Source organism: Eschrichtius robustus, chromosome 20 (assembly GCF_028021215.1).
Source record: "Eschrichtius robustus isolate mEscRob2 chromosome 20, mEscRob2.pri, whole genome shotgun sequence".
In the NCBI taxonomy this organism is placed as follows: Eukaryota; Metazoa; Chordata; class Mammalia; order Artiodactyla; family Eschrichtiidae; genus Eschrichtius; species Eschrichtius robustus.
In genome coordinates, this window is record NC_090843.1 from 9,486,360 (window position 1) to 9,500,911 (window position 14,552).

At 58.3% G+C, this 14,552-nt stretch overlaps 1 non-coding gene across 1 annotated transcript; it reads left to right on the top strand.

Annotated features, from left to right (window-relative positions):
- Positions 1-13,561: 13,561 nt before the first annotated feature.
- Positions 13,562-13,634, top strand: TRNAG-UCC (transfer RNA glycine (anticodon UCC)). Its single transcript has one exon. It is a non-coding gene; the product is annotated as a tRNA-Gly (tRNA).
- Positions 13,635-14,552: the final 918 nt, after the last annotated feature.

The window sequence follows — 14,552 nt, forward strand, 5'->3', positions numbered from 1 at the left end:
TTTATTGTAGCAACATCGTTTTCATTTGAGGAGGAGAGGAATTGAGACAAAGCCCTCAGCCCCTCCGAAGATTCTGCAATGTTGTTTTCTTTTTTTTTGTTTGAATTATTATTTCACAGAACAGGACAAACTACAATTAAAAGTAAGCACAGAGCCTTTCTTAGTTATTGGGGACACCAGTGTGAATTTTAGATGGATTTGGAGACAAGGTGAAGTAGCAGGAAATATCTAGCAGAAACTGTCGTTTATGAAATGGCTGCACAATTAGCCAGCCCGAGTGAGCTGGAGGGCGCCCACTGGCTGCTCCTCCCCGAGGACGACGCAGTGGCCTGAACCCCTTCTAAATGACCTGGCTCGGAGCTGTGGAGACTTGGTGGGCTGCTGCAGGCGGTCTGTCAGCCCTGAATGGCTGTGTCTCCATTGCTCCACGTCTGTGCCACATTCTCCACATCACCACCTCCGCACGGGTACCCTGCTCTCCTCCCCGAGGCCGGCTCACGCAGGGCTGAGGCCTGATGTTAAGATGGTAGATTTGATTTCATCCTCCTTCATGAAGCTAAGCTGCAGGGTGGATTATTACTGTCCTATTGGAAACCTCTGGGGGTCATCTTGGTAGTTGCCGAAGAATAAAAACTATTTCATTTCAAACACTGCAGACCCTACTGAGTTTTTAAAATATTGTTGGCTTTTGGTGGTGGTACCTTCTTAGCCTGCCAACTCATCCTTCCCGCCCCAGCGGTTGCGGGGGAGGGATGAGTCCTCGCAGAGAGACAGAGCCAGCCTTGGGCTCCTCTGCAAGAGCTGCTTGAACCCAGAACCATTTGTTTGTGTCATCTGGACTCATTCCATGTATAAACCGGCTATGAAAAATGCACCTCAGTCTTAGGTTTTTCTGCCACATCTCAGTCAGAGAGTGAAATGAATTTTTCCCTCCAAGTTTGGAGAATATTGCAGAGGTTTTTGTTATGGGGTAAAAAGCACTCCAGCCTTTATATTCATCTCAGCTGCTTATTTTTGATATTTGTGCTAATCTGTAAATGGATACTTCACTTTAATAACTGGTCCTTACAAACTGGCTTTGTAGAGAAGCTGAGGAAATGTTTTTGCCCTCAGTTTCCTTTGCACAATGGGTATTGCTACAGTTCTCGGCTTTGTCGGGCTGTGCTGTGGAGCAAGGCTAAGCTGGGGCTGACCCCTCAGACCCTCTTACACATTTCCTCTTCTAGAAACTTTTGTTCTGAAAACCATCTTTATTGCTGGACCTTAATGGCTGCCAGCGTCGGGAAGTTTACTAGACATCTATTAATGAAGTCTAAGACCCTTGCTAAGGGCAACAGCCTCAACCTTCTCTCGAATATGTGTCTGCCTCTCAGGTTCTCCAAGTCGGTGGGAGTCTGGAAGGGTTGTAACTGGCGGTTAAGGGTGTCAGGTGTGACAAGGGCAGAGCCTGTGGGCAGCCTGGGGACTGGGGATCTTCCGTCCTCAGCGCTGGGCAAGACGGAGCACCAGCCAGCCGTCGCCTGCAGGTTGGCACCCCCTTGGGATGCTGACCGTTCTTTGCAGGTTGTACTCACTTAAAAAGAAATAACAATTGCCAGTAAAGTCTAATGTGATCTTACCTGCATTTTTTAGATGCAGAAATGGAGATTTGTAAAGAGGTGAAATAGCTTGTCCAAGATCATACAACTCGTAAGCATTCAGGTTGGGATTTGAATCCAGGCTGTCTATCCCCAGAGCTGGGCCCTCACTGACTAATGACAGTGCCCAGCCTTGAGGAGGTGCAGCGGGGGATGGCTGTTGGCAACGGCCTGACCCCAGGGGGCTAGTGCTATAAACCGTCCCCATTCCATTTTTCAGACAGCGTTGTCACAAAGGCCCTCACATAAACTGACACCTGCCTCCTGAGGCTTCCACTGATCCTCACTGTACAAGTTTTAACTTTTTATTTTGAACTAAGGTTCACAGGAAGTCGTAAAGCTAGAACAGGGTTTCTGTGTACTCTTCGCCCAACCTCTCCTGTCATAACTACAGTACAGCGTCTGGAGTCGCTTCCAGCATCTAAGGTCTGAGCTGAGAGGAGGTGAGCGGTACAGCCCAGCGAGCTCTGAGCCGGGCTTACTGTCGCCGGGGAGTTCCTGTCTCGCCCTGGGTGAATCTAGCTCTTGAAGCAAAGAGCCAACTGAGCTGTAGGTTTTCTGTCCACTGGCCCAGCCTACAGCATTTGAGCCGGTTTTCAGCCGGCTGGGACCAAACTGGGGCCTAGGTTTCTGTGGCAGTTCTCCACCTGATCTCCAAGGTGGTGACGTCTGTCCATCTGTTCACTCAGGCACTTGAGCACCTGTTCGCCGGGCGCTACGTCCAGGGCTGGAAGCCTCCTGCGGTGAGCTCACGGGTTCCCTGCCCTCTGAATGGTGGGAAGATACAGGCCACCTAGTAGCCATATGAGCGTGCCCGTGGGAGCACCGAGAAGATGGCAAGGAACTCGCAGAGCATTCTGCTTGTCTAGGAACGAGGAGGAGGCTGCCAGATGGACGAGGAAGGGAAAGATGCGCCAGGCAGAGGGAACGGGAGTGTCCATTCTGGGGACAGCAGGTGCGTTCTGTGATGAGGGGGAGGGGTGGCTTGCTCCCGTTTCCCTCTTAGCAAAGCCTATCAAGGCGGCCACGACGAGCCCTTCATAGGCCTGAGTCCTGGGGGATAAGCGCGACCAGCCATGCGTCTGCCGCCCTGCACATCAGTGCTTCCCACCTGTGACCCCAATCATTTGAGAACCCTTTAGAAGGGTTGGTTTTGACTAGAACAGTGTCTTGAAGAGTCTACCAGGATGAATTCGCTTCATAATGCACCCTGAGTGAAGGAGTTGACCTGTCGGGAAGGGTGATTTAGGAAGGTTCATTTTCTGTTGGAGGATGTTTGCCGAATGCGGTGAGATTAGTTGTAGTATAGCTGGGGCTGAGCTGCTCTCACAGTAACTTCGCCAGTGGTTTCGGCTGTTTCCCAGTCCTGCGCTGGAGGCCATTTATGGCATCATCGGCCTGGAGCAGGAAGCCTGTCACTGGACTCAGGCATCCTGTTCTTTCAGCTTCTGCGAGTTAGTTCAATGTAAGTTTAAAGGAAAGAGGCTTGGCTGCAGCCCTGTTTTGTCACATGTAATTGGGATTTCTTCTATCAAAGATCACGCCTGCCCCTGATTTTGGTGGTAGTGGTCTGATGCTGGCTTTGAAGAGGTCCCGACAGCCTGGTGACAGGCTTGGTGCTCACAAGTTCTGGATTGCAAATTGATGAAAGGAGGATGAATAATGAAAAATAATGGGTCATTCTAAGCGGTACCTTTTCACTGGGCTACGGTATAATTTGGATCCATCTCAAGAGAAGTAGATTGGCAGAATTCATCCAAGTAGCCTCTCAAGGACCAGCACCCACTGTCTGGGGACAGTCCAGTCAGTGGCTCTGACTTACACATCTGGGGTTTAAAACCCTGAACCAGGGCTTTAAAGCAATAGGGAGTAGACTGCCCACCTGGCCATCTGCACTGCAGCATGAGCGGGTACTACATGTCTGTTCCTGTACAGAGACGTGGGCTCTGCAGGCACAGTGGCCTCAAACAGCACCTGTCGCTGGCCCTGGCAGCTGAATCCTGCTCTGCTTAAGTTTTATGGGGTGCAAAGGAGACCCTTTCAGACAAGCTCAGGCGGAGAGGCAGGGGCGCTGGGAGGAAGTGTGTGGAGCGTGCAGCCACAGGGTTCCTCTACTTCTCCCTAAACACAGTCACGATCGTAGCTTAAACACACGGAAGCAGTGTCCACCTCTGTCGTATTGTGAGGTGTGTGTTAGGGTCATTACCTGCTTTTCCAGCTCCACCCCACTCTCCCCTCCTCCCCAGTCCCACCACCACCCGCCGCCGTGCTTTTGTAGATGGCTTCTGCCCCCTGAGCACCTGTTTTTCTCTGTCTGCCTGCTGGATTCTTTCACCTTCCAGGCCCACTACCCCCTGAGAGAGGAGGGCCCCTGGCTGGCACCCAGCTTCCAGAGCAGGGGCTGGGGGAGGGCTGTCAGGAAGGAGGGTACCGAGACCGCCACAGCTAGGGTCACTCCCGCCCCAACCCCGCCGCGTGCCCCAAGCCTGTCTTGGGTGTGGCGTGAGGACAACGCGTGGCCTGCATGATACCACATGATTCCATGCCTCTCTGTCTGAATGGAAGTATGGTTTCAATAACTTTGCTAGGACCGCTTTTACTTCCTGATTATATTCCTCAAACCTAGAAGAGCCTGGTAGAGAAAAGGGGGCTGAGAAAACCAAATACTTGGAAACGAGAGCCCTGGGATGACCCTAAGTCGAGAAGCTGCTCGTCTGAGAAGGATCACCCTCAGGGATGCCTCTGACCCCCGTCTCTGCCCTGCATCAGGGGAGGGGGACAACGTGGACAGTCCAGGGACCTGGAGACGAGGCCCTCCCGTCTCCCAAGATGGAACCCCAGAGAGCCTCACCGTGACAGCCGCGGCCTGTCCGTCCCACACATGTCACGGGCCTACTTCTGGTGGGGGCCCCTCTGCTTGCCACCCCACTAGCTCCTGACACCTGTCCTAGGAGAAGCTTCGTTTATGTTTGTGCGTGAGTGACGGACAGGCAGAGGCCGGCCTTGCCTCACTCGGCATTTGTAATTGGAGCTAAAAGGAAGCAAGACTCCTTCCTTCTGTAGCCCCTCAGCAGCCCACCCAGTTCATCAGATCCCTCAGCTGGTTGGTCCCGGAGACTGATTAAGACCAGGACGCAGGGCCAACCAGCAGCCAAGTGCCCCAGTGTGTGTGTGCGGGGTGGCGGTGGGCTGCCTCCCACCATTCAGGCCGCCTGCTGAGCCCCCTCCCGGGCCATTTCAGGCCCCACCCTCCCTCCTCAGCCTGGCCATCTGGGCGCTGAAGAACCGGAGGGTCAGAGAAATTAAGATATTTGCCCAGGGCCCCACAGCCAGCAGCCAGCTCGCTGGGGATGCTGGCATTTGAACACAGCTCAGGGGCGAGCTCGGTGGGCTATCACGGGCGATCACCGACAGGCGGGAGTTCCCAGCGAACTGGAGGGGCACCGCACCCAGAAGAGCCTCGGGAGTGCCCGCCTGCCGCTGGCTCCCCGCACCCCGCTCCCTGCTCCCAGCGCCCCCTCCCCGGCCCTGCTCACCAAGGGCCCCCCCATCCCTTCTCCCTGGCGCTACGCCCCCAGGTTCCAGAACCCCCTCTCCCCCCACTTTCGGCTCTCTGCACTCCCTAAGTCCCGGCTTCCCGTGCTCCCCAGCTCCCCCCACCCCCCAGCCCCCAGCTCCCCCTCACCTCCTGGCTCCCTCTTCTCCCCCATACCCGGCTCCCCTCCCGGTCCCTGCACCCCCGACCCGCAAGGCCCGGCTGGGGCGCTGCTCAGCTTTGCGCTGCTGGCGGCCGCCGAGGCCAGCGACTACTGGTACCTCCTGCAGGTGGCGGACGCCGGCAACCACAGCGGCCACGGGCAGCTCTCCTCCCACTCGCGGCTCTGGCGCATCTGCGAAGGTACCGGCTGCCCCTCCCCCGCGTGGCCCCTTCCCCTCAGACCCAGGGGCCACACCCCCTCCTCCCAGAGCAGCGCTGAGAGGCCGCCCCGTCCCCTGCCTGTCTGCCCACAAGGGGGTCTCTCGGGCACCCCTTCCCCCCAACTGTCTTGGTGACAGTCTGGCCGGAGGAGGAAGGGACTCTGGTTCAGGGCCCAGCCAAGGGTGGGAAGTGAAAAGGGGGACACTGGGTGGCCCCATAAGGACCCCAAGAGCCTTCCAGAGCAGGAGCCCTTGGCAGTCCCTTGGCCTCACCCTTTGGGGGCCTGTCTTGCGTTAGAAGTGATGGCACATCACTTGGTAGATGGCAGGACACCGCTGGGTGACCTGGGACCTTGTCCCTCAACCTCCAAGTTCTGATCTGTCAGATGGGGAGAAAATGATGCCTCTCGGGATGCAGGGCTCGGGGTGGGAGGAATGAGGGAGGGGCGACACGGGCAGGCCCGGCACCCAGGGGTGCTCAGCTGCTGTTCTTGTCACTCGTCTGCAGGGGCCCTGGGGTTGAGCTGGGAGCCAATGTGCGGGAGGGAGGCCCAGGCGTGGGGAGCTGGGGCCCTGGCAAGGCCACGGTTCCTCATCCCAGTGACTGGGAGTTGTTTCTTTATTACCGTCCAGGGCTCGGTCTGGTCACCCCGTTAGCCCCGGTCCCTGTCAGGCACAGCCAGGGCTGTGGCGCAGGGCCCCTGTTCCCATACCCCCGACGGCCTGACACACAGGGCGGAAAACCGGAGCGCCGCGTGGCTTCAGACCTGAGCAGGAGCGGGGAGGGCTTTCCTCGGCGAGGGGTGGGGGAGGCAGCGGGCTTCCACACGCTCCCCAGCTGCGGGCCTCACCAAGCTGGGGCCAGCCTGGGGGGCTTCCCCTGCACAGGACGTGCACACGGTGGCAGGGATGTGCGTGAGCATGAGTGAATGCGTGTGCACGTGTATGTGAGCAAGGTCAGTGTGTGCGCGTGTGTGACACAGTGCCTTCCTCGGAGCTGCCGGGGAGGAAGGACAGCGCAGTTTATTCAACCACCCCACAGGCAGCCTAAGGATCCAAGGCTCTCCCAACTTGTGTGTGTGTGCACACGTGTGTGCCCGTGTGTGCGAGAGTCAGAGAGCCCCTTTCTTGTGCAGGCAAAGCCTGGCTTCCACGTGTGAGCAGGCCCAAGGGAGGCCTGAGGGCAGCCTCTCTGCAGTGTTTGAAACTTTTTGACAGGCATCCACATAGGTCTTATTTGTACATTAAATAAACAAACAAAAGGTCTTGAGCCGTCCAAACCCGTTTGGGGCCCCAACTCCAAGTGGCAGGAGAGAACCTGATGGGGCCCTGTGGCCACGTCTCGGGGCCCTTGGCTCTGGTCGGGGGTGAGAACCTGCAGGCCACCTATCTGAGAAGTACAGGGTGGGTCCAGCCCACCGGGCTTTGCGTTCTTTCTGCTTTTTAGGGCAGAACAGCTACATCCCCCTGACTGACCCCTTTGCCAGCGAGAGCCTGGGTGCCTCCACCTTGGTGCAGCGCCTCATCTGTGAGTGCTGGGGTAGGAATCATCCCCCATCCTTCCTTAATCTCCAGGCAAGGCTCAGAACCCCCTCATCCTAGACCCACAGAACTGCTTCCAGCTGGACCCTGTGTTGCCCAGGGGACATTGCCATATGTATCTGAAAACCCCCCATGACTGGCCTCAGCCCCCATGCTCTGCTATTGGCTTGTGACCACAGGCGCCCGACCCCCAGCCTGTCCTGCCCTCCCTATGCCCCTTCTTGACTCTCCGTTATGTTTCCAAATGGGTCTACCCGGTGGGCATCTCCCACCTGGTGAGTTGGGGGCACGTCTCTGCTGCCCCAGAGAAGCCTGGGAGCTTGGGGAGGGTACTGGGAAGCCTCCCTCACCCTGGGCCTCAGGAAGGCGGTGCCAGGACAAGGGGTGGCCCCTGGGAGGGTCAGGTGGTTACCGTGGAGACATCAGAGGGAATCGGATGGTCCAGCTCCTCCTCCGGCCGGGGCCAAGACAGTCCCGAGCGCCCTACGAAGGAGGACCTCCAGGCAGACAAGGCTCTGAAGTACTCAGCTGGGCTTTCCCTGGGGGGCCGGCCCGGGTCCCCTCCTGCTCCCTGACCCCCCTCTCCCGGCAGCGCTGCACCGAGCCCTCGTGGTGGTCCTGCCCCTGAGCCTTGTCCTCATCGTGTGCGGCCGGATCTGTGGCCTCCTCAGCTCCCTGGCCCAAGCATCCCTCTGCTGCTCTGCACGGGCTGCCGCTTCTTGTTGGGGGGTGAGTCTGGGGGCTGTGAGGGCCGAAGCTCCTGGCAGTGGGGTGCTGCCTCTCCTGCTGCCCCATCCCCTACGCCCCCACCCCCGCTGCTCTGAGCCTGGGCCCACCCTGGCCGTTGAGCTGCAGCAGGCGGGGGCGCCCTGGGTGGCACTGGGGCCTCTGTAGGGGCAGGGATGCTGATTGTGAGCCCAGAGCCAGGGACTGGGGCCGGGGAGCCCCAGGGTTGAGCTTCCAGGCGCAGGAGGAGCGAGGATCTCCGAGGGGTCCCAGGAACTGCCCCGCTGGACCCGCATGAGGGGTGGGGGACCAACCCGCACCTGTTCCCTCTCCTTCCCAGATCACCCTGGTGAGGGGGCAATGCAGGCAGGGGGGTTGGCATAGGCCAGACAGGGTGAGACGGGACCTTGGAGTCCTTGGCAGTGACCCCAGGCCAGGCCCGGACTGCACCTAGTAACAGTGCATGAGCTGGCGTACATCTAGCCCACAGGCTCTGGGCCGAGCCTCCCTCAGGGACACAGCGTCGCAGGCACTCGGGTCACATCTTCCTGCTGAGATGTCCGAGGATTCCCTGAGCTCGGCAGGAAGCTTGTCCTGGAGTCCTCTTCACTGCCTTTTGGTGCTGTCTGCCCCAGCCAGCCACCCACCCGCTGTCCCCAGCTGCCCAAGGCTGGCTGTCGTTGACCGTGGGTTGGAGGCTCCTCAGGGTCAGTCCTCAGTGACCCCTCCCATCCAGGGCCAGCCCCGAGCCGAGTCTGGTGTCCTGGGCCAGCTCCACTGTCGGGGCTGTGGCACGAGGACCAGAACACACCGGCCTGGGGCTCCCTCCTGGGCAGGCCTGCGTCCTCCCCAGGGGCTGCTGGGCCCTTGGGGAGGCCTTGGTCAGGAGGGAGTAGGTGCCCGTTGCCAGGGGGACCAGCAGCCTGGGTGTTTGGTTTAGAGAATGAGAGCAGGAGGAATTTGTATCGAAGGGGTATTGTGCTTGGAGCCAAGGCACTGGCCAGTGGGCGGAGGGAGCGTCTGGAGGCAGCTGCTAGGGGGCGCTCCGCTGGCCCCGAGGGAGGGCCGGCAGCGGGCCTGGTTCCAAGCACACCCTGTCTGCTCCACTGCTCAGGGGCCAGACTGGCTGCGCCTCTGCTTTCCTTGCATGGCGGGTACCCGGTGGCAATGGATCATCTGGCATCACTGTCAGGGGCCTGCACAGGTGGCCCGGGTGAGGCCGGTGCTGGCAGATGCACCAGCTCTGGGGGCTCCGAGACAGGAATGTCACACCAAGGGGACCTGTGTGGGCCCAGATCACCCCCAACACCCTCCCCATCACCATCATCACTGCAAGAAGAGGGAGAGAGACAGAGAGCTCCAGGATGACACTGGCTGGGTCCTGAGCTAGGGGGTCGGGGGCGGACAGGGCCTGGGGTGATGAGTTCCACAGCCATCACCCAGGGCTCTGTCCCTTCTCTGGGTCCCAGTGAGATCCAGACCTGGCCCTGAAGGTCAGCTCTGGTCAGTCTCTTGCTGTGGCTGGGCAGTGTCCAGAGGGAGCACCGTACATCCCCTACAGCTGGCACCAAGGGCAGGCCCTGACGTCAGCCTGCAGCTATGGGACAGGGACTGACTCTCTGGGCTGTTCCCTCTGAGCCTGGGGGGACAGGCAGATGTCCCAGTGCCCAGCTCGTTGCTTGCCCCTGACCCTCCAGGGTCACCAGGCACTATGTGCAAAGCCAGTCTTCTTCCTTTGACTGTGCAGAGATGCAGGGTCGGAGGAGGAGGGCATCCTCGTCTGCTGAAGGACAGGGGTTATAACAGGAGTTACAGGAAGGGGCTGAAACTCAGATCTGGGGAGGGGAGAGGGCCTCTGGAAGGAGGTACACTGAGCTAGGGCCAGGAGGGGAGGCTGGGGCCCAGTAAAGTGGGGAGGGGGAGCTGTGAGGAACAGGGGACGGAAGTGCAGGTCAGGGGCCTGGCTCAGGATGCCCGATCAGAGCTCCAGAGCTCCCCCGACCCTTCCCGGCTGCCAGTACAGGTCACTGGCCGTGTGTGTGTGTGTGTGTGTGTGTGTGTGTGTGTGTGTGTGTGTGTGTGTTGGGAACTCCAGGGGGTATGGGGGGGTGTTGTATATGTGGAAGCAGTTATGTGAGTAGCGACCATGTATTGGGGGTGTAGGTTGTGCTGTTTGCAAGGCGGTTTTTTTTTTTTTTTTGGCTGCATTGTTGTTTTTTTAAAATTAATTAATTAATTAATTTTTGGCTGTGTTGGGTCTTCGTTGCTGCATGTGGGCTTTCTCTAGTTGCGGCAAGCGGGGGCCACTCTTCATCGTGGGGCGCGGGCCTCTCACTAGCGCGGCCTCTCTTGTTGCGGAGCACAGGCTCCAGACGCGCAGGCTCAGTAGTTGTGGCTCACGGGCCTAGTTGCTCCGCGGCAATGTGGGATCTTCCCAGACCAGGGCTCGAACCCATGTCCCCTGCACTGGCAGGCAGATTCTCAACCACTGCGCCACCAGGGAAGCCCTGCAAGGCGGTTTTGTGGAGTGAGGTCCTGAGGTTTGAGGACTGAATCGGAGCCTCCATTTTCCCCAAAGGCCAGTGGGCAGAAGCTTCCGAGGCTGTGTCTGCACACCCACCTTGGCCAGGGGCCCAGGCAGGGCAGGCGCCCCCAGCAGGCAGACATGCTGAGTGGTCACTCTGCACCCCGTCCCCCAGGCGCCCTGACCCTGGCAGGGGTCAGCACCTACATCAGCTACTCACACCTGGCCTTTGCTGGGACGGCCCGCCGGGACGGCCCCCGGCACGTGCAGGACATCCGCATCAGCTTTGGCTGGTCTGCGGCGCTGGCCCGGGGCTCCTGTCCCTCAGCGGCACTCAGCGGCATCCTCCTGCTCACGGCGCCCGCGCCCTCAGCCTGAGCCGGCAGCCGGGCGCCCCCCACTCTGTGGTCATCTGAGTCCCAGGCAGGCAGGTCATGGGAGAGGGGCTCGGTTTCCCTGTGCATCTCCTGAGATTGGGTGGTCAGAGCCCGGCCCTGAGAGGCCCCGGGAAGGAGGCTGGGAGCTCGGTTCTGAAGGCCTGGCTGGAGTCCTGGCCGGGAGGGGGGCCTTGGGGCGAGCAGGGGGCTGGGAGCAGAGCAAGAGAATCCAGACTTCTCTTGCTTGATGTCTGGGGGGCTCCTCTGCTCTGTTGTTCCTTTAGGGCCTAAGTGGTTTAGCCTCCTCTTAGAGGTGAGAAAGGTTGAGTCCCAGAAAGAAGCAGCAGCAAAGGGCCGAAGGCCGGCTTGTGGTGGTCGCGTGAGGGTGCTGCAGGCTCCTGGGTGGTCAGCGGGTCTCCTGGCCTCTTGAGGCCGTGGCCTGCGCTCGCCCCTCCCTATCAGTCCTGGTGTGCCACAGCTGCCCCCATTCCTAGGGACCTGAGTCAGGCGGAAAAGCTGCCCCGGTCCTCAGGAAGGGGCAGTTCGAGAGAGAAGCAGGTATCCGGCAGACACCTGCCGTGCCAGGCGCCGTGCTGAGTGCTGCCCGCTCGTCTGCTCTGCTCATCCAGTCTCCCAATCACCCTTCACAGCAGTTACCACTCACCCACTTTACAGAAGGGAGACGTAGGCCCAGATCACCCCAGAGCAGATGGCAGAGCCCGTGCCCACGCAGGCCTCTCTTCCGCCCTCTCCTGGCTCCCCCCCAGGGCAGGCGTTGCTGGGGAGGAGGCTGAGCGCTGGGGGGCCCTTGGATTTGCAGGTGCAGGGGGAGCTGAGGGGGCTGGACAGGCCTTTGTTCCCCCTTGTTTTCAGGCCTCTGTCCCTGTCCCAGTGCCGCTACGCCTGCTGAGGGGCCGGGGCTCCAGGACCCCATCCTCGTCTGCAGCGCCCTGGGGGATGTCTGTGATTGCCAGGGCCGTGTGGGCCCCTGAACAAGCAGGTGTGGAAGTCCTGTGGGGCGGGGGAGCCATGCCAGGGTGGAGGGGGAGGGGCTTCTCAGCCAGGAGGGGTGGGGGCCACCCAGGGTGGCAGAGGCCAGAGCCTGGAGCTTTGACTGCAGGCTTATTGAATGGAGGCAGACCCAGGCCTGGGGCTCCTCCGAGGGTCAGACAGACAGGAAGGTGGTCGGCCAGCCCACGCCCAGTCATCGTGGTCTAGGGAGGCTGGGGCTCCTCTCCTCCCATGCTGGGCAGTACCTGAAGCCCTCCTTGCCTTTTGTTTCAGGTTCAGGGCCCTCCTGAGTCTGGGGTGCGTGCTGGGGCGTCCATAGCGGCCTCTCTTGTGCCTTGGTCTTCCCCCTCCCCCAGTCTCCCTTTATTGCTTGGGAAGTTACAGGAAGCTCTGGGGGCATCAAGGGAGTCCCACTGAGGGACAAAGAGCTTGGGGGTTAAGTGGGGGCCTCCCTTCCTACTGGTGTTTAAGCATTTAACATTGTGCCAATTTGTCCTTAAATAAATCAGCTCGTTCTGTGTGCAGTTAGACCTTTACTCTCTTAAAACTTTTCAGAATAGATAATACATGCCCATGGCTTACAAACAGTGCAGGGGAAACCCTGTTACCAGCTGTGTGTGTGTGTGTGTGTGTGTGTGTGTGTGTGTCCATCCAGAGACATCCTATGTGTCTGTCTGTCTATCCATCCAGAGTCATCCTGTGTGGTCTGTGTGTCCGTCCGTCCAGAGTCATCTTTGGCAGACGTAATGAGCTCCTTCTTATTTCTGGTCAGCGCAGGCAGGGATGACTCCTGGAGCCTCACGTTGGATCCAGGGTCTGGCTTTGTGGGCAGGTCCTCTCAGCTTGGGAGGCTCTTACCTGACCTCTCCCTCCTCTCACACAGGGCTTCTCGTGTGGGTTTGCTGGGGGTCGGGGTGTGGGAGAGTTTAACCCTGGGCCTCTCTGACTGCAGACAGGCTGGGGCTCCAGGCATGGACACTGGAACAGACACACATGGGTGGCCCTGGGATCCTAGAACTCCCTGAAGGAGGGTGGGGGGAAGGGGCACTTGCCCCTCCCCTGCTTCTAGAACAGACCTGTCCATGACTCAGTGAGGCCAGCCCAGGCAAGCCTCAGTCTTTGATTGGCCAAAGTCCACAGTGGGTGTTTCACGTTCGCTCTAGCTCCTAGCCCAGGTCTTTTTTTAAAAAAATTAATTAATTAATTAATTTTTGTCTGCGTTGGGTCTTCGTTGCCACGTGCGGGCTTTCTCTAGTTATGGTGAGCGGGAGCTACTCTTCATTGCGGTGCGTGGGCTTCTCATTGCGGTGGCTTCTCTTGTTGCAGAGCACGGGCTCTAGGCGTGCGGGCTTCAGTAGTGTGGCTCGCTGGCTCTAGAGCGCAGGCTCAGTAGTTGTGGCGCACGGGCTTAGTTGCTCCGCGGCATGTGGGATCTTCCCGGACGAGGGCTCGAACCCGTGTCCCCTGCATTGGCAGGCAGGGTCTTGACTGCAACTTTCTGAGTAGCTCCAAAAACTCCCAGAACTGCTCAGCTAAGCCTCTCCCTAATTCCTGGACCACAGAAACTATGAGAAGTAATGAAGGATTATTGCCGTTTGGGGGTAATCTGTTACCAAGCAATGGATAATGACTACAGTATATATTTTGCAGGGCAGGGCAGGAGACACTGCAGAGGTTTAGAGTTGCTGGCTTTCTTCTGATTCTCTGTATTATTGTCACCTCCTCAAGCACAGGAGAGTGGTTCTGGGGCCTTGGGGAACCCCAGAAGCTGCATCTCCCAGAGTATACGTAGATCTAGATTCTTCTAAGGGAAGGAGGCAGGGACTTCCCTGGTGGTTCAGTGGTTAAGACTCTGCACTTCCACTGCAGGGGGCCCGGGTTCGATCCCTGGTCAGGGAACTAAGATCCCACGTGCCGTGCAGTGTGGCAAAACAATATAAATAAATAAATAAATAAATGTTTTTTTAAAAAATGAGGGAGGCAAAGAAGGAGGGCCCTCAGCTTCAGGCCTCTTTGGCCCGCCAGATGCCTTCCCTCCTCGCGTCGCTCACGTTCACCATCATGCCTCCAGCCCGGGCCCTCTCCTGAGCACCATGCCTACGCTTCCGCCCACTTCTCACTACTTGTGCACCGGGGCTAAAACAACACTCTTAAACTGAAGTCATCCTCTACCCTCACAGAGCTAGTCCTCCTCCTGTGATTCCTACTAAGGGCTTTCTAAAGCACTGATGTGATGGCCTGTCTTCCCCTATTTAAAAAAATCTGCACACACATTCACAGATTCACGTATATACATACATACGTATATATCCAGAATGAAATATGCAAAAATATTAACAGTGGTTATTCTTAGGTGGTTTTTAAATATATATTTTGTCCAGGTCTTCTCGTTAACTTCAGCAGGAGGGTGGTCTTAACCACTGAGTCTGCCTCAATTAAATTACCCCAGGAGTTGCTGGAAAGGAGATCCTGTCCCAAATTATGTGCAGCAATGACATATTATTTCATAAGCAAAAAAATTTTATTGTTTAAAAAGGTAAATACGGATTAGATGACTGCAAGGTAAAGCCCCAGCCCCCTACCAGGCCACCCAATACCAGTGTCCATTTCTGTGTCCTCTCACGCTTCCTCCTGCAGGTCCCCAAGATGCTCTCATGAGCCACGTGGCTGCCTCCTGGGCTGTGCTGGGAGAGCCATGGGGTCCCACCTGTCCCTGCATGCTTGGGCCCCTGTCCCAGACACGGGCACGCGAGGTTTGCTGGATGAACAGGTGGAAGGCCTCGCCCCATGTGTCATGGAAGTGAAGGGGTCCAAGGA